The sequence below is a fragment of the Haemaphysalis longicornis genome, unplaced genomic scaffold (assembly GCF_048455015.1).
Source record: "Haemaphysalis longicornis isolate Haplotype H1 unplaced genomic scaffold, Haemaphysalis longicornis Haplotype H1 scaffold_1, whole genome shotgun sequence".
In the NCBI taxonomy this organism is placed as follows: domain Eukaryota; kingdom Metazoa; phylum Arthropoda; class Arachnida; order Ixodida; family Ixodidae; genus Haemaphysalis; species Haemaphysalis longicornis.
Genome location: NW_027526203.1, coordinates 308531485 through 308554146, shown reverse-complemented (window position 1 = coordinate 308554146; position 22662 = coordinate 308531485). Strand labels below are relative to the sequence as shown.

Sequence of the window (22662 nt, the reverse complement as noted above, 5' to 3'; positions counted from 1 at the left end):
GGAAGGTGACGCCTGCCGCCGCCGCGAAAGGCGAGAGGAAAGCAATGGCAAGAGCAGGGAGCCACAGAGACAGCGCCTAGAAGGCCGCATCTCGTTCTTCTCCAACGACGGCCATTCTTTCTCCCTTAGAGCCATCGCCGGTGGCGCAATGACCCGTTTCCGTTTCCGCCAACCGGCCGTTTTGAAGCGAACGCTGGTGTTCCGCTGAGGCGTACGAACGCTTTGGTTTCTCTTACGGACAATTTTCTTCCTGCGGATATGTTCGCTATTCACATGCCTCCGCCCACCCTTGCGCACCTTCAGGTCTCCCTTCCTCTTCAATCCAGTGTTCTCCCATCTGGGTCCTGTTTCGCCCTCTTCGTCGCTCACCCTTGCAGGGCGCCGCAGGGTCGACAGCGTCCCCCGCAGTCATTGTTCCACTCTCCGGGATTACTAGTTACGGGCAATTCACATCAAGTCACTTCCGCTGCAGTCTAACTTGTTACCTCCGCCATACGTTGTTGATTGTGATACACCCGGCTGGTCGGCGACGCTCGCCCTGCGCAATTAATGCCGAGAGTGTGCATATTGCACATGATGCTGCAGATGACGCCCTTTAAATTTTCATGCATTGTACCGATGTTTGCGGTCTGAACTTGCAGGTTTTACGACTATCTTTTTAAGGCTCAAAAAAGGAGATCATTGGGTTTCTTGTTTTGCTTTTTTAGCGGAGCACTTTACGGGAGCTACTAAATATTTTTTGTCATCGTGGGCACGTGAAAACTGCGTCTTTGCTCCTTCAGGAAACAGATAGCTTTTAAGCCTGTAAAAACGTGGGGTATGCGCTGCACTCCCGTCAGTCGATCTTTCTCAGCTTTCTTGCCCTTTTTGTGCAGAATTTTTTGCACCGCCAGGGGTGATGTGTACGTGTCGTGCGTTTCAAGCAGAGGAGTCAGCGAAGGGGATAATCTGGCCCTCTCTTCTGCTGTAGCGTACGCCGCCACATTTACAACGTAACATTTTTCTGGACTTGGCACCCAATCAGTGCGAACATGAGTGCCGCTGCATTTGATGTCCACATTAAGAAGAATTTCTCGAGTGGTTGAGTTTGTGAAAGTTCCAATAGATCTTTTGTGGCTTGAAATTAATCCGTGAGACCTCAAACATGAGTCGGCAGTACGTCGACGTAATTGTAGCTCAGGAAGTTCAGGGCGCTTAAGTTTGCGTTGAGTTCAGCTTTAACGGGGCACTGACACAAAAATTTTGCATCTTGTTTTTTTGTTGCGATAAGTAGCTAGTGACCTATTTATCACCTGTAGAAACCTCATGTGCTTCATCGTGCGATGGTTGTTTAATTAGAGGCATTTTCAATGCGGCAAGTCGCAGTTTCGGTTTCAGCAGGTGCCGCGAAACGATGGATTTGGTGTGAACAAAGCTGACCACGTGAATGAAGCCTGCGTTGATATGTTCAGGAAGTGAGGAACGGTTAAAGGTCAGGATAATATGTTTCGTGGGGATTATGTTATCATCCCTGCGTATCGTGAGGCGGCGCACAGCTGTGAAGCCCTGATCCTTTAAACCTTCAAGCAAGTCGGCATCTGTTTCCGTAAGAAGATCTGCCTCAGAAATCACACCCTGGGAGCTGTTGAGGCTCCGTTGGGGTGTGACCCTGATGTCCAGATCATGGATGCGGGTTTGTTGAAGAAGGGTGAGGGCTTGTTGTTCGGCATGGAGTTCTACAAGGATTTCTCCCGTCCTAAGCTTTTTAGCTTGATACTTTCCACCTATTGTGTTTTGCAGAAATTTCGAAACCAGGAATACAGACAGGGAAGCGACAGGTCTTGCTGAGTCAGTTGACTCTATGACAAGGAAACGAGCATAGTTATTCACGGTTTTTGAAAAGACAGTTGTTGGAAGGGGTGGGAATGAAACTTCGGTGCGGCCCCTTTTCAGTGACTGATCACGTTTGGGGGGGGGGGGGGGGGTTTGAAAATGCCATATGATACATTGGAAAGCAGGGAGACGGAGGTACTTTCTTCTTTGACCTTACCCTGGTAGTCAAAGAGGTACCGGAGCTCCCTGCCTTGTAGACTGACAGGGAGCCCATCCGCCGGAGCTTGACCTGGGCTCCGACGGCCACCATTTGTGGTTTCTACCCTTCACCATACAACACATCGCCACGGTTGGATCCAGCTTATGTTTGGGGGCTAGGGGTCCAAGGTGTCGCCAACACCGTCACCAAGATTGCTCAAGGTGCCCCGTGCGGGGCGCTACAATTTAGCCGAGCCAAGCTGCCGTAGCGCTGTCGAATCCGCGTCGCCGGCAGTTTCTGTGAGTGCCCCAACGTACTGATCTCGTGAGCCGCTTTATTAAAGAGCGACCATGGACGTGACGCAGGCGCTGTGAGTGGAAATGCTACCGCGGCTAAAGAACGACGCGCGGCGCTGGAGACAGTGGGTGGCAAGACGCTCGGTGGGAGCAGCCGGCCGGTTTGCCTACAGGTCCCCCTACATATTTGTTCGGCTTAACACTGCGGCAGATATTCGATTGCCGCTCTCGTAAGCGGTGCAGATGACAATTTTTAATTCAACCCGCCATCGCATCATTAACTCCGTTCTCATATAAGATGCCATGGTTGGGACTTGGGTACAATTTCGTGTAGCGGTAACAAGCTATCACTCGGGCTACCTTCTCCGGCCTCCGCCACTTCGCGGCCATGGCCACCGCCTGCACAGCGACCGTGCGGCTCGCTCAGTGCGCTTTTCGTGTCTCCGGCACTTTTTCGCGCCCAATGCAAATAAAAAGTAATAAAAACAGAGTGCCTGGAATCGCTGCAGAACTTTGTTCGCGGTCAGCTGCCCGATGAGTCGACGAAATCACGGCGCCTCCGCCGCCAACGATCGGGTCGTTCGTTCCCGAGAGCAGAAGCTCCGCCCTCCGCCCTCCGATTGGAGCGACGAGCCGGGCGAGCCGGTGAAAAGCGCCGGCAGTGCGGAAGCGGCAAACACAAACTCGGGACATGTTTGGATGTTGTTTATTTACAAAATATCTACGGGATGTCGATTGCACGTGGTCCTCTGCTGGCTGCTCGGTTGCGTTTCGCACGCTTAAAATTGATTTTAAATATGTTCTAGGCTGTATTATCTTTTTGTTGTGTGGGATAGCCCGAGAGGGCTGCAAGTTGAGGCATGGCGAGGCAAGGAGGCTATGATAGCAATTGGGCTTGTGTCTGTGTAGCTGTTCCCATGATTTCATAGATTTCAGTATCATTTCTCGACTGTGTCATGTGCATGCTTTTTTGCAATCCTCAATCCCTGCACGTCCTCCTGCAACCGTCACACAGAACTTCATCCCGCATAATACACAGCCACCCTATCGCCCCAATCAACGGACGCACTTCTAGAATGATCCCCTTCTTTGTTCCCAATTTGTGGAACAATCTACGCGATGATAATATAGTCACTGCATTAACCGGCCAACTTTCTGCAATAAACTAGACCACAACCGCACGTCGCTATCCAACTGAATGTACTGTTCCCCATCCGGTATTTTCTATAAACACTTTTTAGTACTGTTTAATCGGTTGTCATTGTTCTCCGAATGTTTACCGTTTGTACCTTTACTTTGTACTTGGTAATGTTTACTTTGTACTATGTATGTCGTACCCTTTGTATTGCCATTGTTCTCTGAATGTTTACCCTTTGTACCCTTCGAGTTTGTTGCGTCTTTTTTTTTGTACCCCATCTCCCCCCCTTATTAAATGCCTTCGGGCCTTTCAATAAATGAAATGAAATCAAATCAAACTGCCCAATTCAGATTCAAGAGAACCGGTTTGCGTTGTTGAATGCTGCGCTTAAAAGAGAAACACAGTTCTGTTGACTTGACTGTTTATACTCAGAAAAAAATTTTTTGTAGAAATCAAATTTGGCGTCCTTCGAAGACCGCCTCATAGTCTCTACAATGGCAGAAAGAGGGCGCCAGGAGTCCGCTAGAAGTAGGAGTTCCTGTATAAACATCCCCCTCGCGAGGGGCACGATCAAATGCAGAGCATTTCCGGGGACGCACGACGTTAAGTAGTTTGCGTTACGTTAATGTTGTTGCACTTGTGGCAACTGCTGACGAGAGAGCGCTCGTCAGCAGTAATTTGAATGAGTCAACGATATAAGGCGCGTCCGTAGCGTCCCATTCTGTGTCGGCTCTGTGGCGCAGTGGGTAGAGCACCATGTACATTGCGTTCCGCCGGCAGGGTCGAGGGATCGAAACCTGGCGCCGGATAGTATTTTCTTTTATATAGTGTAGGGGGAGGGGTGCGGACAGCGACGGTGCGGACTACGACGGGACAACGCGGGTGTCATCGTGAGTTACTGAAATGCTCTGCATTAAAAAAAACAGAGATTCTGCCAGCCGTTTCCTGGGATTTCCGTGGGCGGCGTCCCGAACGCAGCATCGTCGGCCACGGCCTGGCTAGAGCGGCGAACGTCGCCGCTGTAGCCCGGCCATGCGTCGGCTGAAATAAAACGTAGAGGAGCGTCTTTCGAAGGGTGATACAGCGGAACCTAGCCATCCTGATGTGCTAGCTCGGGGTTATACACCACCGAGCGACACAAGCGAGAAAGCTGCGGCAACTTTAATTATCGCTATTTATCAGAACCAGTTTCTCCTTAAGCCTTTTGTAATACCTGTTAAAACACAACCGAAGTGGTATTCACCAATTTAGAAAACGGAGTCCCATTCGTGGCAAGCAGTGCGCAAAAGCGTTTCTCTAGCGGCCAGTTGTGCGATGTGGTCTGGACATTTTGTTTTCCCGCCATGCAAACCAATCCTTAACGTGTCTTTGCCGTATGACCACTTAATTCAGTCGGGTCCGGGTTGTCCAGGAGGTGTTGTCAAACAAGTTAATCAAGCCGTGCGAAGGAAGCGCGCAATGGACGCGAAGCTGCGCCAAAACAGGCCCAAAACAACCGTCGCTGAAGGAGACGACAAAGCGATACCACCAACGAGGCCGCCAGTGTGAGCAGGCACATGCGCGCGGGGCACGCTGGGTAACCATTCGCCGCGCCATCTACACTGTGCTCCGTGAGTGAAAACCGACCACCCCCCTCCCCCCCTCCCCAGCCACGTAGGGAGTTTCTTGTACCGCACGCCACGAAGGAACCTTTGGCTGGTAGAGGTAGAAAGCTTTGCTTTAAGAATTGGTTTGCCATCTCGCCCAGCGAAATGGTATATCCAGAAAAGCTGTTGTAAACCACTAGAAATGGTGATGGAGGAACGTATTAAATTTTTCTCGTCGTCTCGGCAGGCTTGTCGCTCGCGCTCAGCAAGTGTCACTAGGTAAGAGTAGAGGGTATCGGCACTCTTTTCTCCTATTGTTTCTTGCCGCCACCATGATCATTGGTCAGTTCGCATTACGTGACTTTGTTTGCACTGCGGCGGTTCATGGGCGCCGCCATTTTGTCGTTTATGCGTTTTAGTGCGTCAACTCTGGTAGGCTTAGCTTGTCCTCCGTGCTGTGAGGCTGCGCGCTATTGACGTCGTTCCGAATGCGAATCAAAGATACCGCGTGTAGAAGCATTTCAGCATCAGAAGTGTATCCAAAGATGCGGTAAATGCTGGCTCCTGCCTAGCCTAACGCATGCACTGTGCGTTTTGGGCGAGAACTGCCCTATTTAGGGACACTAGTCCTGCCTAGCCTTCAAAGATAATCTGCAAACGTAATCCTTACCAGGAACACATCGCATTTTTCATAGGCTCCTTATCATTCATGATGCGGCTTCGATGCTTGTTTTGTGGTTTCTTGAAACGAATTCTGAGCTCTATGCTGTATGCCTGATTAGCCTGACTCATTCTCTCGGCGTTATAGGTCTTGGCGCCTTGGGGTTTTTGCCCATGGGGATCGTTATTGCCCACGTCGATGACACCAGGGGTGGGGGGCGTAGAGGTATAGAGCTCTGCTGTAAGAATGCCTGAATTCGCCCAGGAATTAACGTTCCGTGGTTGGTGGCTATGGTGAACGGCGAGAAGGACGAGTCTGTGCAAGCGTATCCGGCTCCGAAAACTGGTTTGACTGCTGAAAGGCTCCCGCATTGGTCGTTCCCGCGCGCATCCGACCTGCTAGATATTTCCCCGCGCCGAGTCACAAACAGAATCGCTCAGACGCCCATGTGGCTGGCGCTTGAAGCTGCAAAATGAATGCGGAAGTAATGGGGCTGAATCTTTTCCAATGTAGAAAATAAATACAGAAAATACCACCGCGACCACCGCCGCCGCCGCCTCCGCTGGCTCCACCTTCCTCGTCATCGTTGTCGTAAGCCTGTTAATGTCAACTGCAGGTGAATGGATGTTTCGCAGATATCAAACGTTCTTATATTGCGATATTCCAATCAATTCTTTGCCCCTCAGTCGAGTTAACTGCAATCCACAATTGCAATTCGAGTTGATCCACTCGAACCGCCAGGGGCAAGGTTTCAGACCAGAGGTCTTCAGGTGCGCGGATGACTTGTTGTGCCGGCAGAGGCGAGAGTCGAGGAGGCCGAAAGATCCGTTGCTCGATGCTTCCCCGCAGCAAACGGACAAAGGCTTGCGAATGTACGTTAGAACTTAAAAAGTGTTTATATGCACAACTTAAAAAGTGTTTACATGCAGAACTTATTTACGAAATATAAATAAAATGGGATAAGGCTATCGTTACAAAAATTGCTCGGCATAACCGAAGGTATGGAGCACCTATCCTAACGATAATTGACCCAAGTGGTCGTTCTTACTACTCGCAAAAGCTATGCGACATGTGCATAGCGCCGAGAGAAAACAAGAATACGTACCCCAAAAATGGGATTCTCCTTCTTAAAGGGTTTGAAAAGCCCTACCTATACTTCCGTCACATCCGGGTGATGCCAGGGTGATTTCCGGGTGATTTAAGGCCCTGAAGCTCAGATTTGTTTAATTTTTACCCGGAAGCAAACAAACAACGTAAAAAAACCAGGTCCCCAAAGTAAAAAAAATAAACGAAACCGCAGCACACACTGAGAACACTCAAAAGCACCTCCTTTCCCAGGCCCCCTTCGTACGCAAAGTTTTAGCAGAGACCTCTGCAGAGTCAATTTTACACTCGTATGCCGACTAAGGCGTTGGAAGGAAACGCGAGAAGGAGAGGAGGGCGACAACATAGCTAATTGAGCTTGTTCGTGCATTTCGTCCTCGGTGAACCAAACGGCGCTCGGCGTGGACTTCTGAGACCGGAATGGGCATAAAAAGCCATAACTCTTCAGCGGGCTTGCTCCGTATTTATAGTCCATTTTTTAGTAGCCCCTCCGTAACCCTTCTCTTACCTCTTGCCAGTTCACCGCACATTCTAACCGGCCAAAGCCGTCTCCTCCTCTTTAATCGATGACGTCTCCCACGTAGGTTCAGCCCGTAATCCGAGACGCTAGTTCCCAATCCCCTGGCGTCACTCTATCCTGCTTCTTTCCATGTTCCGTCGGGCTGACCGAAGTTTTCTTTCAAGGTGTTTAGTAAGGCACCATATTTCTGCACTATATATAATTCATCACTGGCATTGCGCAATAATTGCGTACCACTATTTCCAATGACAAAGGTTGTCTGATGTTCATTATTTGAGAGTTCTTGCCAGGTGCCTCCCGGGGCAGGAAAATTCTACGCCGAATGCCTTTCAAGGTACACATTATATGAGGGCGAACGATAAAGGTATCGCAACAGGCCGAGATCTTCGGGCACAGTGTTTCTACGCGAGGTGAGTTAAGGGGATGCTGCAACTTTGCCCATAAACTCTTTCACTCTTTCCTTCGTTTCTGAAAGCACTGCAAAAGCTATAGTTATCGCCAGCACGGAGCGGCCCTGCGTGACTTGCTCGTCGCATCAGAAACTTCTTCCGTTTCTACTTTGCTTTCCTGACTTTCTTTTTTAAGTGGCTATCGACTGGGTTTATTGCTACAACTGAAAGAAAGCCAGCCAGTAGCCGCAACACAGGTGTAATGACGCTATTACAGTGCTCGAAGAACGCCAACTCAGAAGACTGAATGCATCTTGCGGATATCCTGATACAAATTTTGTTTACAATTTAAATCTAATATGAATAAGCTAAAACATATTGTGGTGCACGGTAAACAAACCGTGCACACGTTCCTTACGCGGATGGGAAAGGCACGCGCCTCGCCTCCCCCTCTCCCCCCTCCTTCATTTCTTTAAGGGGTGTGCAAATAGTCGAGGATTTATGGCTTGGATCGAGGCCAAACGACGCTGCTTGTGATGGATATAATTTTTTTTGAAACATTAAAATTGATTCCTAATTTAAATTGTTACGCTTGCTCTCCTTACATTTTTACATTTTTGTGAGCCGTTTCTTTCTCCGAAACTCACAAACAAATTGCGCGTACGCCACTGATGCATACTCATAAGGAAGATGTTCGCTGATATGCGCCCGGAAACTTGGAAAGAAATCCAGTCTACGCCACTGCCGCATACTCACAACGTAGATGTTCGCTGATATGCGCCCTATGCACCACTGCATGTTTGACAACTGTCGCGATAAACGTGGTCCGCAAATAATCTTTGGCACCGTTCGACAAATAAAAAACTAGCTTGTGATAAAGCTAATGGTCACTCAAACAGTGCGTGCAATTTTGAGCGCTCGAGACGCCAATAACAGAGCGCAACTATACGGCCCACGCAGTTCCAGCCCAGACAGCACAGAAAGTGTGTCCCCAGACCAGGCTTGTGTGTCCCAAAACCATCTATGGCCGCTTTCTGGCATGTCCGGCCAGCATCCAGATCCTAGCAGCCACTGAACATACGTTGAACAGCCAACATTCGGCCACCAGCACTTCGGTATTTTTTCGGCCGCCCGTGTTCAGACACACAACGGCCTGTACCCGGCTGCCAGATATTTAGTTTACTTTCGGCGGCCGATGTTCAGAAAAAGAACGGCAGACATACGGCCTTAAGACATCCGTTTTTCCTTCGGGAAGCGGCGTTCAGCCGAGGCATGGCAAGTGGCCGGCCACAGAATATTCGTATTCCTGTGGCAGTTGGTGCTCGGAAGAAGACCGGCCGGAGGGCGGCTGGCGTGCATTTGCTCTTTCCACGGTGAACCGCGCGTCCGGCAGCAGAATATTCGTTTTTTTCGGGCAGCCGGTGTCATAAAGGAGCCCGGCCGGCGTACGGCCCCAGATTGTACGTCTTTCATTTCCTTAGCGGTCTTCGGCTGAATTACGGCAAGCGAACGGCCGCAGAATATATAGCCACCGGTGTTCACGAGGAGCCCAGCCTACGTAAGGTCTCAGGTTATCCGTCATTCTTTCGGTAAACAGTGTACAGCCGAACAACGGCACGCATCTGGGCGCCGAGAACCCATGCACTTCTGGCAACTGGTGTTTGGGAAGGAGACCGGATGGTGTACATCCGTGTTTCCCTCCGGCGAAGAAAAAGCCGTTAGGGAGCCGAGCGATGCAGAGGCGTTTTTCATCCGCTCGGAGTTTCTACGATTTAAATGAACGAACTTCGTTTGTCTAGCAGTAATGAGTGGTACTAGGGGAACCGGCAAGGTGCAAGGACTCCCTGGCATTATCAGTTAACCTTTTAGACCATCGGAATACCATTTATTGCCACAAGAAGGCTGTGCCACACCGACGGGTGAGCTAAGCCTCGCCAGTCATAGCGCCACCACGACTCGCCCGCCGGCCTCGTCGACGCAAGAGCTCGAGGCTATTCGCTCCCTCGAGAAATGGAGACCATTGAAGACATCGACCCGGCATACATGCCCGAGCCGAGATGGCCATGGTTCACCGAAAATAACTCGCTTCCAAGGGCGTCGAGCAAGTGGCCACCACGTAGGAGTTCAACCGGCGCCATGTCAAGCACTCCCCTCCAAAGAAATGCAAGGGCGCACAAACGCGCACGTTTCCGGCAATTCTTGTGACAATAATACTGCGAAAAACAATTTTGCATTATTGTGTTCGTACTAAACGTAGAAGAGACTAAGCTCGTGCATTTGTAGGCTCAACATCGTATCCTGCACTGTGTTTATTCATCCGATTTTATGAAGTGTTATTTTGAATTTGTGATAACAGATCCTTGCCAATGACGAAGCCTGGATTATAATTTAGTTGCGGTGTTTGAAGGTGAGTTCAGGTGCCCTTGGGATATGACACAATTGTTTAAACATAATCTCCAGCATCCTAGTTAACACGGATACAGTAATGGTTTTTCTTGCTCAAAGTACCTTTTGGAGTTCGCGGATCATTTCGTTCTATCAATAGATAAGCGTAAAGTAGTTGCAACTGTATTTTCCTGGACTTCAAAAGAAGCATTCGACGTTGTTCCATATTTCTTTCTTGTTAGTAAATTGCGGGGCTATAAACTGAATGAATCGGTTATTGCAAGGATAGCCCACTATTTCTTTCTAAAACAGCAGTCGGTCGTTCACAGCGGTGGTTCTTTCGTTTGTGTTCCCATGAACAAAGGAATTCCCCAGGGCTCAGTTGTGGGTCCCCTTTTGTTTCTATTATATATAACGAATATTACCATTGGCCTGAAATCTTCGTTCAAAATGTTCCCGATTGACTGTGTAGTTTACAGGACTATAGAGAATGAACATAATTCCGAATACCTGCAGCATGATTGGAATGGAATAGCGTCCTGGTGTGCCGATTCAGAAATGACATTGGATGTTAAAAAAATCACGCCATATCCACGGAATGAATGATGATAAGTGGGGCGAAGCTCGAGAGGGGGAGATCATCGGTAACCGTAACTCTCCCGTGAAAGTTCGCCCATTACATCATTAAGAAAGACGTAAGACTGTGTGCGTACATTGTACAAATCAACTTTTATTTTCGGAGTCAATGCTCCCAGCCCCAGACCTGGTGAAAGACCCCGCGCCATCGAGGACTACCCCGCACCTCCACCACAATTTGTCACGTAGGATGGGACACAACGGTAAAGAAAGAACTTTTATTTAGGGCGAACTTGTGCCCGAACAAGACGAGAGGAAACGAGCAAAGGTCCTTGCGTCTTGTTCGATTTCCGAGAACGACTGCCTGCGTTCGTGGCGTGATCTCTTGCGTGATCTCCCCCTCGCAGTGCACGTGCGCTCGCGCCTCCGTTGGCGAACACAGACAAGCTCGCGCTCCCGGTGCCGAGTTTGCGCTGCCGGTTGCAGCCGGTTCTTGCGCGTGCAACGCGGCCCACTTTGCGAATCTCCGAAAGCATGCGGCGGTCACGTACCACGAGACACAAGGGATGGACAGACTCATGACTTAAGGAGCTTCGCCACTAAAAGTATTTTCACGTCACCTTTGAAAGGAAACGTTCATACCAGTGGAATACGCATAGAGCAAATGACGCTGCTTTAAGAACGGCCAGGGAGGATAAATAGCAAGGAGTTTATTTAACGAGTGGTTTGAAGTGAACTAGGCACGTTCACAACCCAAAAGTAAAGGCTGCACGTGTTTTGAGTTTCAACAAAATTTCAGCGAACCTCCATCTAACTTTAAACAACAACAGTATTTCACTCATGTGTGCTCTATGTTGGAGTACGCATGTGTTTGCTGATCCGTACACCAAAGAGTTGGTCGATACGCTCGAAAACATACAGAATATGGCAGTGCGATTTGTTTTAGGAAATTGGGATTGTAAACTTAGCATGAGGGAAAGCAAAAGTAATTTTAAATGGTAAGATGTAAAAGATCGTAGACGAAACCTCAGGTTGAATTATTTCGTAATATCTATTATTCGAAAACTGAGATTAATAAGTAGGAGTATATGCAATCGCCATTCTACATATCCAAAAGTGGTACCAGAATCTTTATGTAAATTTTTAACTTTCCTGTAAAGGTGACGCGTTGCGCAAATCATTTCTTCTTAGATAAATAGGAGTGGAATTATCTTCCCCCTATGATTGTAGCCATTGTTTCTAATGCCGATTTTCCCCGCACTTTGTAGAAGAATTTGGCTATTATGTCTCAAATTTGATGCGTAGTTCGGCATACAAAGCTGAAGAAGGTATCACATAAATAAATAGAGACCCGGTGAAAAGTGCCTTCTTGTAGGCATCGTTTAGTAAATGGGAATAGCAGGGTACAAAAATTGATTTCCCCAAGTGTCAATTACCGTAAGAAAAAAGGACTAACGCTCAGCCAGTGACGCTGCTGAAAGTGCGAAAACGTGGCCACTGGAACGTTTAGAGTGCAAAGCACGGCTGACGCTGTTTTCGAGGGGCTTACGAGAAATGCCATGTTACAATCTAAAGCTGTAGGAAGGTGTTTATATACAGGGCCGAGCCGCAAGTTTGCATGGGAAGGGTTGAGAGCCTTACGCCTTCAAACTACACCAATGAAATATTGATCATGTTTTATTTGTTGCACAAAGCGAGGTTTGCTGTATGCAAACTACCACTGCTATGCTTTTGGTTTTAAACAAATTATGTAGCACTACTCAAGCGCCTTTCCTTGCGTGAACACAAAGTTGGATATAACTGCAAGAACCAGAAGCAGCGTGTCATTCGGAACCACGACCGGCTTTATACATAGCGACCTGCCCATCGCAGCCGGCGATAATGGGAGCCAGCGTGCCAAGAAATTACCGTGTAGGGATGGCGCGCTCCGCTAGATGGTGCCATGCTTAACCCCAAACTCGCCAGCTGCGCTGCACTCGCAGTGGGGCCTGCGACTGTTCGCATAAAACGGAGCGGTCTTACCAATTAATGCCGATTGTACCGATCACCGCCTATAATACCGGCTAGCAACTAGATTTCAGTCTAGACCCGTTACTTAGCTATAGGAACGTCAACGTACACAATGAAACCCGCTCGGCTAGCATTCTTTATTTTCGAGCATTTTCTTCCATTTCATTATGCGGTAACATTGTCCACTTTCGCCTTACGTCGAGGGCGCTTTCTTTTGAGGTGGAGCACGTCCATTCACGTGCCAAAGTTCACAAATTCACAGGGAAGGCTTCGATCGACTTTGCATAAACAACTAAACAGGGTCAATCTGTGCTTGGACGCGCCGTCATTCTTGCGGGAAAGCAATGTTTTTCCGGCGGAGGCGAGAGCACTTATAGAGGGCAACTTCTTCAAAGACTGCGGCGTTTTCTCGATAACTGGAGCGCCGTTTTTGTAGGAGCTCCATCGGCGTCGCTTACAATCCAAAATAAATGGCAAAGTTGGTTATGGCAGCCGTACCCGGACAATGAAATTGCGGTAAGAACTACAGTTATATTTGGCATATCTTGTTGAGACACTGCCACCGTGGCCAAACGATCACAACCTGGTGAAAACATTTTGCCTTCACCGTGCGCCTGCCGGGCTTGCTGAGTTGAGCGCAACAAATACTTTAGCGTAGAATAGGTTCACTGAAAGTACGAAGCAAACATATCACAGGATCTGTCAGCATATTCATTCGCAAAAGCAATTCTTTTGGCTACGTTTGTCACCGAGCCTCCTGCCTAAGTCGACTAAAACCTACAGCCTCGGCATCAGACTCACAGCAGCGACTTTTTCAAGAATCACTATCCATCCTGCTGCGACAATTGCTTACACATAAGCCGAAGGCCAACGTACTCTGCGCGGGAAATTCCGACGCACGCTTTTTTTTTTTTTTTGTTCTCGCGTACTGCGTTGAAGCCCATGGGAATTGAAGTGACCACGCGTCCCGAGCCCTGTGAAAGCTCACCACAAACTTTATCTCTAAGAAACACTGTCAAAAACTGGACATACTTTTTGTGGGAAGGAAATTATATTGAATGTTCGTGAGTGTTGTGTGGAATGCCAAAACGTCTCTTAAGGCATGCGTGCCGGTTTTGTTACAACTAAACCGGACAGACAAGTATTGTAAAAATAGTTGATTTAGTCAGAGTATGAAAGGGTTCAGGAAGTTTCTCCTAAAAGAAATTGGTTAGAACCGGCACTTTCCTATTTGTAGAATTCAACCCCCTAATGTTAGCGCGCTGCGCCCCCCTCCTCCCCCCCCCCCCCTGTTTATTCCAGCTGGGCTTCACACAAGATATCGGGACCTGGACAATACACATATTCCAGCTATAGCAAAGAAATGAGTGTTTCCTGCATCCGACAGCAAAACAGGCGCAGCAAATATAGGAACAACAAATTGTCAGCAGTGTTTCATAAAGAATTTTGCTGTCAACTGAGACTGATGAATAAGCAAGGCTGTGCCGAAGGTTGCACGGTTGGTGGTGTCGTGCGGGCTCACTTTGATGTGGCTTCAGCGGCCCCAAAGCGGTGGTCTTTGTGCGGCTGCACAGTGCGGCTGAGTCATCTGGTTCAGCTGCAGTCCTCAGTAGTTACCGTACCGTTGCTGAACTCCAATGGCCGTAGCATGGCCTAACGCCAGCAAATTTTGTCAGCCGCATTCGGGCAGCTGTAGTCCGGCTGGAGTCCAACGACCGCATTGCGGTTGACATCCGGCTGCCGTACTTTTGCCGCGCAGGTGTGGCCTGTCGAATGGCCGGAGCTCTACGGCTGGCGTCTGGCCGTACGAACGCAAGCCGGTCGGCTGGCCGACAGAGACTGGCTGTTGGATAGCCATGGGTGCACGGCCTTACGCGGCCAAAAGGCCCACATTTGGACCCGTACCGTACACGGCTGTCGGAAAAAGCCCGGATAGAAAATGACTGGCCAAAGTACATCACCTTGAGTTACACCGACAGTCTTGTGCTGCCTGGGATGGCACCACCGCCTATAACTGCATTCGGAGGTTTTGACTGCTTAGATCCGTTTGCGTACATGGGTCTGACTGCTAACAACGACAAAAAAAAGATGCTGTGTTCCGAGCTGATGCTCATATTTAGGCTTATATATTTTCGATAAATACCTATCAACACTGAAAAGGAACCACCGTTCTGGTTTTAAACAAATCCATGAAAACCGCCAACGCCCTATGCGAACTGTTCTTACCATGGAATACCACAGCATCAGCGATATTGAATGCCTCTTCAAGGCAGAAAATTCACCGGTGACGCACGTTTACTTTTGGATTATTCACTTTATAAGTTGTGTATGTTCGCCTTGCCAGCATGAGAAGCGCGATCAGCGAGGAATTACCCGCCCTGTCAAAAGATTATCTTGATTTCGTTCACCTCCCCAAACCGACGGCAAAGTTGGAACGTCCATTTTCTGTCCCACGTTTTTCGTGACACGATCAGCACAATGCCAAGATGTGCATCCTCATAATCTTCCCTGCGGCCACAATAGGGGCCCCTGTTTACGCTCCACGTATTCCACAAGCGTTTTGCACTACACAAAATGGAGGATAGTGGCACATTTTTCTTTTCTTTTTTTTACTGTTCTTTCTACTCGGCAACGACAATTTTGGAACAAACCTTCTGACACCCGCAAAGCCGACTCCCAGTCATGCTGCCGCTAAATTCAGAGGGGGACAGGCTTCACAGACCTTCGGGTGCGACTACCAAGCTGGACCAAGCTTCCTCCCTTCAGCCACCCCTTCCCCGGTTTTCGGAGCCGTATATTCTTCCTCTTGTCAAGCACTGGCGGTGGATAATCAGGTCTCTTTGAAGATTGAGAACAAGGTCTATGAACTCCTTGTTAACGAGCCGTCGTCCCTTGCAGCGTAAAATTCGAGCCACTGAAATCAGGTAATATGCAGAACTGCGCAAGAGAAAATATTCGGAAAATAAGTATTGCTTGCGTGATTTGCGGCAGAAAGCCGTACGGAAAAAAATAAAAGAGGACAGGAACTTATCTAGTCGTAAAGGAAATAAAAAAAAGAGAGAAGGAGATACCCGCTACACGGAAGGGAGGAAGGGCTAGCAAAATTGGATGGTATAGAAGGACGCAAATACTGGGAAAAAAGTCAAATCAAAAAGAAAAATCGAGTTTTTTGACAACTTCCGTCAAGGTTCACTAGATGAAAGCAGAATGCGGAAATTTGATACGCCGCGGGTGAAGCACTCTTGTTTTTTATTCAGTAAAAAATTTAAAAAGCAGCTCAGTTGACACCAACAAGAAAGGGAGAAAAACGATGTCGCAGACATCAGATATAGAATGTTCTGCGTGAGCCCCAAGAAGTCTTGGCTTTTCATTTCGTTGCTCTTGAGATTCTCGGTCAGAAATTCTTATAGGCGAGGTTTTATAACAAGTTTAACGCATACTGTGACGTCAGGGGCGGCATTCAGCAGGCTTAAAGGGGAAGACGGAAGGATATCAGCGGCAGCGAGAATTTGTCTTGGGCCAAACAAGCGCTGTTATCGAGGCTTTCACGGCAGCGTCGTTCCTGTCAGGTGAGAGGCAAGAGCCTCTCTGGCTAGGTCACAACAGGGCGAAGAGTATCGTTACCGTCTTCTTGGGAGCTTTTACGGCTGTTTCTCCCTGCTCGAGTGGCTTTGCGATCCTCTAACACACGTTTAAAAAGGAATTCTGAGAGCGCATAAAAGATTAAGAAAAAAGAACGCATGAACTCATTGCGAGCCCTGAACGCACTCCGAATCTGTTTCAATATACCAGAATGTAAATGCGCGCACTTCTGTTTATTTTCAACATTCGGTTCAAAAGCTTACCTCAGGTGATTGGTATGTTTCGTTCACTCCTGGCAGGTGCTTCAATTTGCTCGTGGCAGGTGCTTCAAGACATTCAAGGTGCCGCATCCAAATGGAGATACTAAAATCAGATGTGGCACTTCAGAGTAGTTTACCGCACTTCTAGCCTGAGATCGGCATTTTGTAAGCATCGATTTTTTAGCAAGAGATACGAGCTTTATACTGGGCGCAGGGAAGAATGAAAAAAAGAAGCCGTAAAAGGAGGGTACAAAATGCAAATGCTGCCTGTGAAGTCCACTGATGTGAAACCCTCACAATTATTTTAACCTGGAATATACAAATAAACAACTTCCTAACGCGTTTATCGTTTGAAAAATAAAATATCTTGGGATAGTTTTCAGGCTCTTACTGCACTTCTTTTTTACTGTAGCCCTGATATTTTCAAATGTTGTATTCTGTTTTCCTATTTTGTTTTGCTATCTTATTTAGCTATTTTGCTTTGCTTGTTCGCAAAGCTAGGCGAACAACAACCAAAAATTGCAAGGGAATATTGTGAGGGTTGCTCAGGGTTTGTGAACAATATATCTGCTGACTTCCGTAAAGATACTCGTGGTTGGTGAATGTTGGTCTTCTCCAACAACGCGACTCTGTTTCAAATGACTGTACGAGTTTATTTCTTCAGGCCTCTACTTACATACATGCTTCTTTAAAATCAGGTGAACAACGAGGGACAGGCGGAGTAGAAAGTGTTCAATCTAGCAGACTCGACTTAAGCTACGCGTCCTGGACAAACTTTTACATGCTAATATTTAAAAATGCGGGACGACCACATGACATTACGCGAATAGACAGCGCAGGCGTGCGATACTGGCACGATATTTTCCATCACTCTGAGAAAGGCGAGGTCAAGCGTTTATCGGCCTGCTCCGAGGCCTTATCCTATAATCCCCGCAAGTATAATTGACATCTATCGCAGTGTACCAATAATATCCGGAGGAATAGCACATGACACTATTTTCCATCACATGCTTCGCCTCCGAGAGGACGTGGTCAGGAGAGCTTTTCACGTGTATACGCTGCAACGCCACCCTCACTCGCTGCGGTGCTCGACAGCGTGGGTTCGAGGGTTACTTTCAGAAATTAATTTGAGGAAAGGAGACCTCTTTGGAGCTTGTGGGTGTTTTTCCTTCACCCGGTGCCACACTGGTGACCTTCGCTCCTGCCCATCGCATCTCGCGCGTCGTTTCGTCGGGGACTGTAGCGTGAGGTGAAGAGAGGAGTGACCGCAACTGCAGTACTCTCTCTCTGTTATATTCAGTTTCGGTATTACTTTGTGTTCTTTCACCCCCAGGGCCACGTCTGTCCTTTATGTATATATTTGATGTGTTGTGTACAATAAACGTCTTTCGTACGGTGGTGCTGCCGGTGCTTCTTATTCCTTCACAAACACCACATTGGCGACGAGGATGGGATAAAAACACGTCAAGCTACCTTCAGCATCGAGTGCCGTCCGGATCTGCCCCGCCATGAGTTTCGCCGGCCTTGCGCCGCCGCCGCCGTTCCTCCCGACGCCTGGCCGTCCGTCACTTTCATGGGAGGAGTGGGAGCAGACTTTAACAGTCTACCTTCTAGCGTCCGGAGCAGCTGAGTTCCCACCAGAGCGACGCAAGGCCATTCTTCTGCATTGTTTGGGGGCGGAAGGCCAGCGTGTTTACGGGATTTAACCTGCAGGGTCAAGCGCCGCAGCACCAGCACTAGCACCAGCAAGCGCCGCAGCACCGGCAATACAAGAGAAGCCTCCTGCACCCGCTACTTTATTAAACGGGCTCATGAACTGAAACCCATCCCGTTCCACCGAGGTATAACGGGTAAATTACTGACGAGTACGACTCTGCACTCATCGCCTTACGGCAGCAGTTTTCGACGTCGTGCAACGTCGTCGTCGATCGTCATCGTTTCCACCACCGCAGCCAGCATGCAGGCGAGTCCGTTCATGACTTTGTTGCTGCTTTACGGGAGCTCGTTTCGCATTGTTCGTTCGCTTCACAAGATGATGCTCTGCGGGACCGATTCGTTGGCGGCGTTGCTTCCAACCGCGTACGTGAACGGTTGCTGCTCGAGGGTTCCTCCCTTTCGTTCGGGAGCGCAGTACGGATCGCTCTTCAGTTTGAGCAAGCAGCTGAAGAGCTGAAGGAATTTTCTGCTTCGGTCAAGCCTGTTTCTGTACGGCGTCGTCCCCAGTATTCCCATTCTTCACAGCCACAAGCGCATTTTCAGCAGAACTTTCCAAGGAGCGCAAGCGGTTTACGTGCGCCGCAGGGGCACCGCCCCCCTCGTGGAGACAGAGATAGCCGGTCCGTTTCACCGCACTGTTTCGATGCGGCTCGGGGAATCACCGCGCATCAGCGTCGCAGTGCCCAGCGCAGGGAAAGAAGTGGTCATTTTGCGGTGGTCATTTTGCCACTTTCAGAAGGTATGCAACCGCAAGCGACAAATGCAAGGCATGGTTCGTGAAGTTGGATTCAATGACGATGCTTTGTTACGTGAAAGTCCTGAGCAAGTTTTGACTGTGCAGCATCACGCTCTCAGCGCAATTTACGTAAAAGTGCGCGTAGCGGATGTCAAGTTGGCGTTCCTTGTTGACTCAGGGTCGTCTGTTTCAATTCTGTCGAAAGCAAGATTTTCGCCGACATTTTCAAACCGGTTTTCTCCTCCCAGCTCCGCACGTCACCTTGTTTGACTATTCTAAGCGCCCGATTTCCGTGCTAGGGTATTTCCAGGCAGATGTTCAATTTAAAGGGCGCTCTGCACCACTTCTTTTCTGCATCGTTCGCCAAGGAACCTGTCTGATCAGCCTTGACGGCATTAAGCCCTTAAATCTTCGAATTCAGGGCTCCACTCTCGAGTGCCTGCACACGTCCGTTGCCCCGTCCCCGCGTGTCAATGACCCGACACCTTGTCACATTCCAACGCCGTCAATAGAGCAACCCAGGCAAGCAAACCTTCCGCCAGCCTTGGCACACGACTTCGGTTCACTTTTCAGTGCTGAGTTGGGCCTTGCTAAGTGGTTCACGCATAGTGTAAAGACTCGGCAAGGCATGCAGCCGGTAGCTTCGAAGCTTCGCAGTCTTCCATATTCACTTCGGGAACCAGTGTCGGATGAACTTCACAGGTTGTTGAGCCTTGACATCCTCAAACGTATCGATGCTTCTGAAGGGGTTTCGCCCATTGTTGTCGTTGACAAGAGAGATGGCAGTATCAGGATTTGTGTTGACCTTCGGGAGCCTAACAAGGCTATTGTACCAGACAGCTTCCCGTTGCCTCATACAGAGGAACTTCTTCATGCCTTGGCAGGCGCGACACACTTCTCAAAACTTGACTTGGCTTCTGCCTACCATCAGGTTCTTTTGCACCCTGACAGCAGGGACCTGACAGCCTTCATCACAAATGAAGGGCTTTTTCGGTTCAAAAGAGTTTGTTTTGGGTTAGCTTCCGCCCCAGCGGCCTTTCAGAAGATGATGGCCGCAATTCTTGATGGCTGCCCCGGTGTGTTATTCTACATTGATGATGTGATAGTCTTTGGGAAAAGTGCAGAAGAACATCTTTCGAACCTAACAATGGTCTTGCAGAAAGTCAAGGACGCAGGCCTGAAATTGAACGACAAATGCCTCTTCGACGTTCCATAACTTTCTTTCCTAGGTCATAAGGTCACGGCGCATGGTATCTCGCCACTTCCAGAGAAAGTAGACTCGGTAGGTAACACTCCAGTGCCAACAGACGTTGCCGCCCTCCGTTCATTCTTGGGTGTTGTAGAATACTATTCCAAGTTCGTTCCACACTTGTCCCAGGTGGGCGAGCCTATGCGCGTCCTGCTTCGCAAGAATGAGCCGTTCATATGGTCAGCCGAAGCAGACAGCAGTTTTCGGAGGGTCAAGCAAATGCTCTCTTCAAGTACAGTTTTACACATTTTCGATCCCACTCTTCCAGTCATCGTGTCGACCGACGCTTCCGACTATCGGCTGGGAGCCGTCCTGCAGCAGCAAAATGGCCACGAGCTCCGCCCAGTTGCTTTTGCGTCTGGTACCTTGTCATCAGCGGAAAGAAAGTACTCGGTCGGTGAACGCGAACCATTGGCATGCGTTTGGGCGTGCGAACGATGGTACACTTACCTTTTGGGTCGCCATTTCAAGATTCGAACGGACCATCAGGCGTTGGTATCGTTGCTGTCGTCGAGAGGACGTGGAAGAAGGCCACTCCGAATTACACGCTGGAGTGCACGACTCCTATGTTACAATTTTACTGTCGAGTACCGCAAGGGGTCCACCAACACGGTGGCAGATGCTTTTTCTCGGCTGCCAGCTCCTACGGTGGAGGAACAGCTGGCCAAGGAATAAATTGGGTCGTTGGTCGAGCCGGCTTGCGTGACGAAGGAAGGCTTCAAGCAAGCCGTACTCAACGATGTTTGTCAAGTCGTTCGTGCTCGGTGCTTGGCCACCACAAAAGTCTGTACCAGAGGAGGCAAAACCTTTCTACTCTGTGCGCGAAGAACTTTCTGTTGTTGATGACCTTCTACTGCAGGCAGAGCGCCTCGTTGTTCCGTCCTCGCTCACGGCTCAGTTCATCGCTGTCGCCCATGAGACACATCTGGGCATCACGCGCACAAAGGCGCGACTTAGTGAGCTGTTCTGGTGGCCACGAATGGACAAGCAAGCTGAATCTGCCGTGAAAAACTGTCACATCTGCCTGGAGGCAGATAAGTCCGCCAAAACATCGCCAGCGCCATTGCAGCCTGTTGACTGGCCGGAAAGGCCATGGCAGAAACTGGTCCTAGACATTGTTGGCCCGTTGGAACATGCACCTCACAATAGCGGATTTGCTATAACGTTGGTCGATTACCATTCCAAATGGCCGAAGATATATTTTTGCAGCGAAGTGGCCACAAGCACCGTGAAAGACTTCTTAACCAGTGTTTTTGCCCGTGAAGGATACCCGGAGGAGATTGTTTGCGACAATGGGACACAGTTTACTTCACGTGAATTTAGAACCTTTCTTCAAAACCGAGCCATCAAGCTGTCGCATTCGTCTGTATACTACCCCCAGGCGAATGGGCAAGTCGAAAGGTTCAACCGAACTTTGAAGAATTTCATCCAAGTTTCGCTCCTCGAAAGTCGACCTATCCGACAAGCAGTCACGGACTACCTCGCTATATAACGCTGTACTCCACAGGCTACCACTGGGGTTGCCCCAGCAGTTCTGCTGCATGGGCGAATGCCCCGAACCAGATTGGATGTCGTGGGGTTTTCGGCACCAGCGTTTGCAAAAGACCCAGCAAAGGAACTGGCGCGACTGTGCCAAAGGGTCCGGCTTCAACAGCAAAGCAGCAAGGAGTACACGGATCGGAGGAGAGCTGCTAAGGAGTCTAAGATAGCTGTGGGTGATTTCGTTCATTTCAAGAAGCCGTCCGTTCGCTTCAAGGGAGATCGCTCCTTTTCGTCGCCAATTGAAGTGTTGGAGAAGAAAGGACCTGCCTCTATCCGGCTTGCAGACGGCCGCACATGGAACGCTACCAAGCTTTCCCGGGTTCCCGAGAGGGGCACGAGTCCACCATACCAACGTTCGGAGCTACCTGCGCCGCAGCTTCCGGTTCGAGTGCCGCAGCCTGCCCTGCTGCCACCGCCTTCTCCCGGGTCGCATCCGCCGCCTCCTGGCGCATTCAGTCTGCCGTACCGCAGTCGCCTGCTCCTGATCCGCAGCTGCCTGTGCCGGAGCCTTCCATGCTGCAGCCACCTTCTCCTGGGCCGCAACCGCGGTCTCTTGGCGTACTACAGAGCTCTACGAGCTCACTAGCATCTCCGGCCGTGCAGCGTCCCCATCGGCCGTCCCGAGAGCGCCGGCCACCGGCCTGGCTCAACGACTATCAGACCCACTAGTTGTCTGTGTGTATAGCACAGTGTGTATGTAGTGTAAATATGTATGTGTATACAGCGTGTAAATATGTACAGTGCATGTATAGGGGCTTCTTACTAACACTTACTAACAACTAATCACTACATATAAGGGAGGGGGTATGTTATATTCAGTTTCGGTATTACTTTGTGTTCTTTCACCCCCAGGGGGCGCGTCTGTCCTCTATGTATATATTTGATGTGTTGTGTACAATAA

At 49.2% G+C, this 22662-nt stretch overlaps 1 pseudogene; it reads left to right on the top strand.

The window, feature by feature from the left end:
- Window positions 1-2361: 2361 nt before the first annotated feature.
- LOC144159362 (uncharacterized) lies at window positions 2362-22430 on the top strand (annotated as a pseudogene).
- Window positions 22431-22662: the final 232 nt, after the last annotated feature.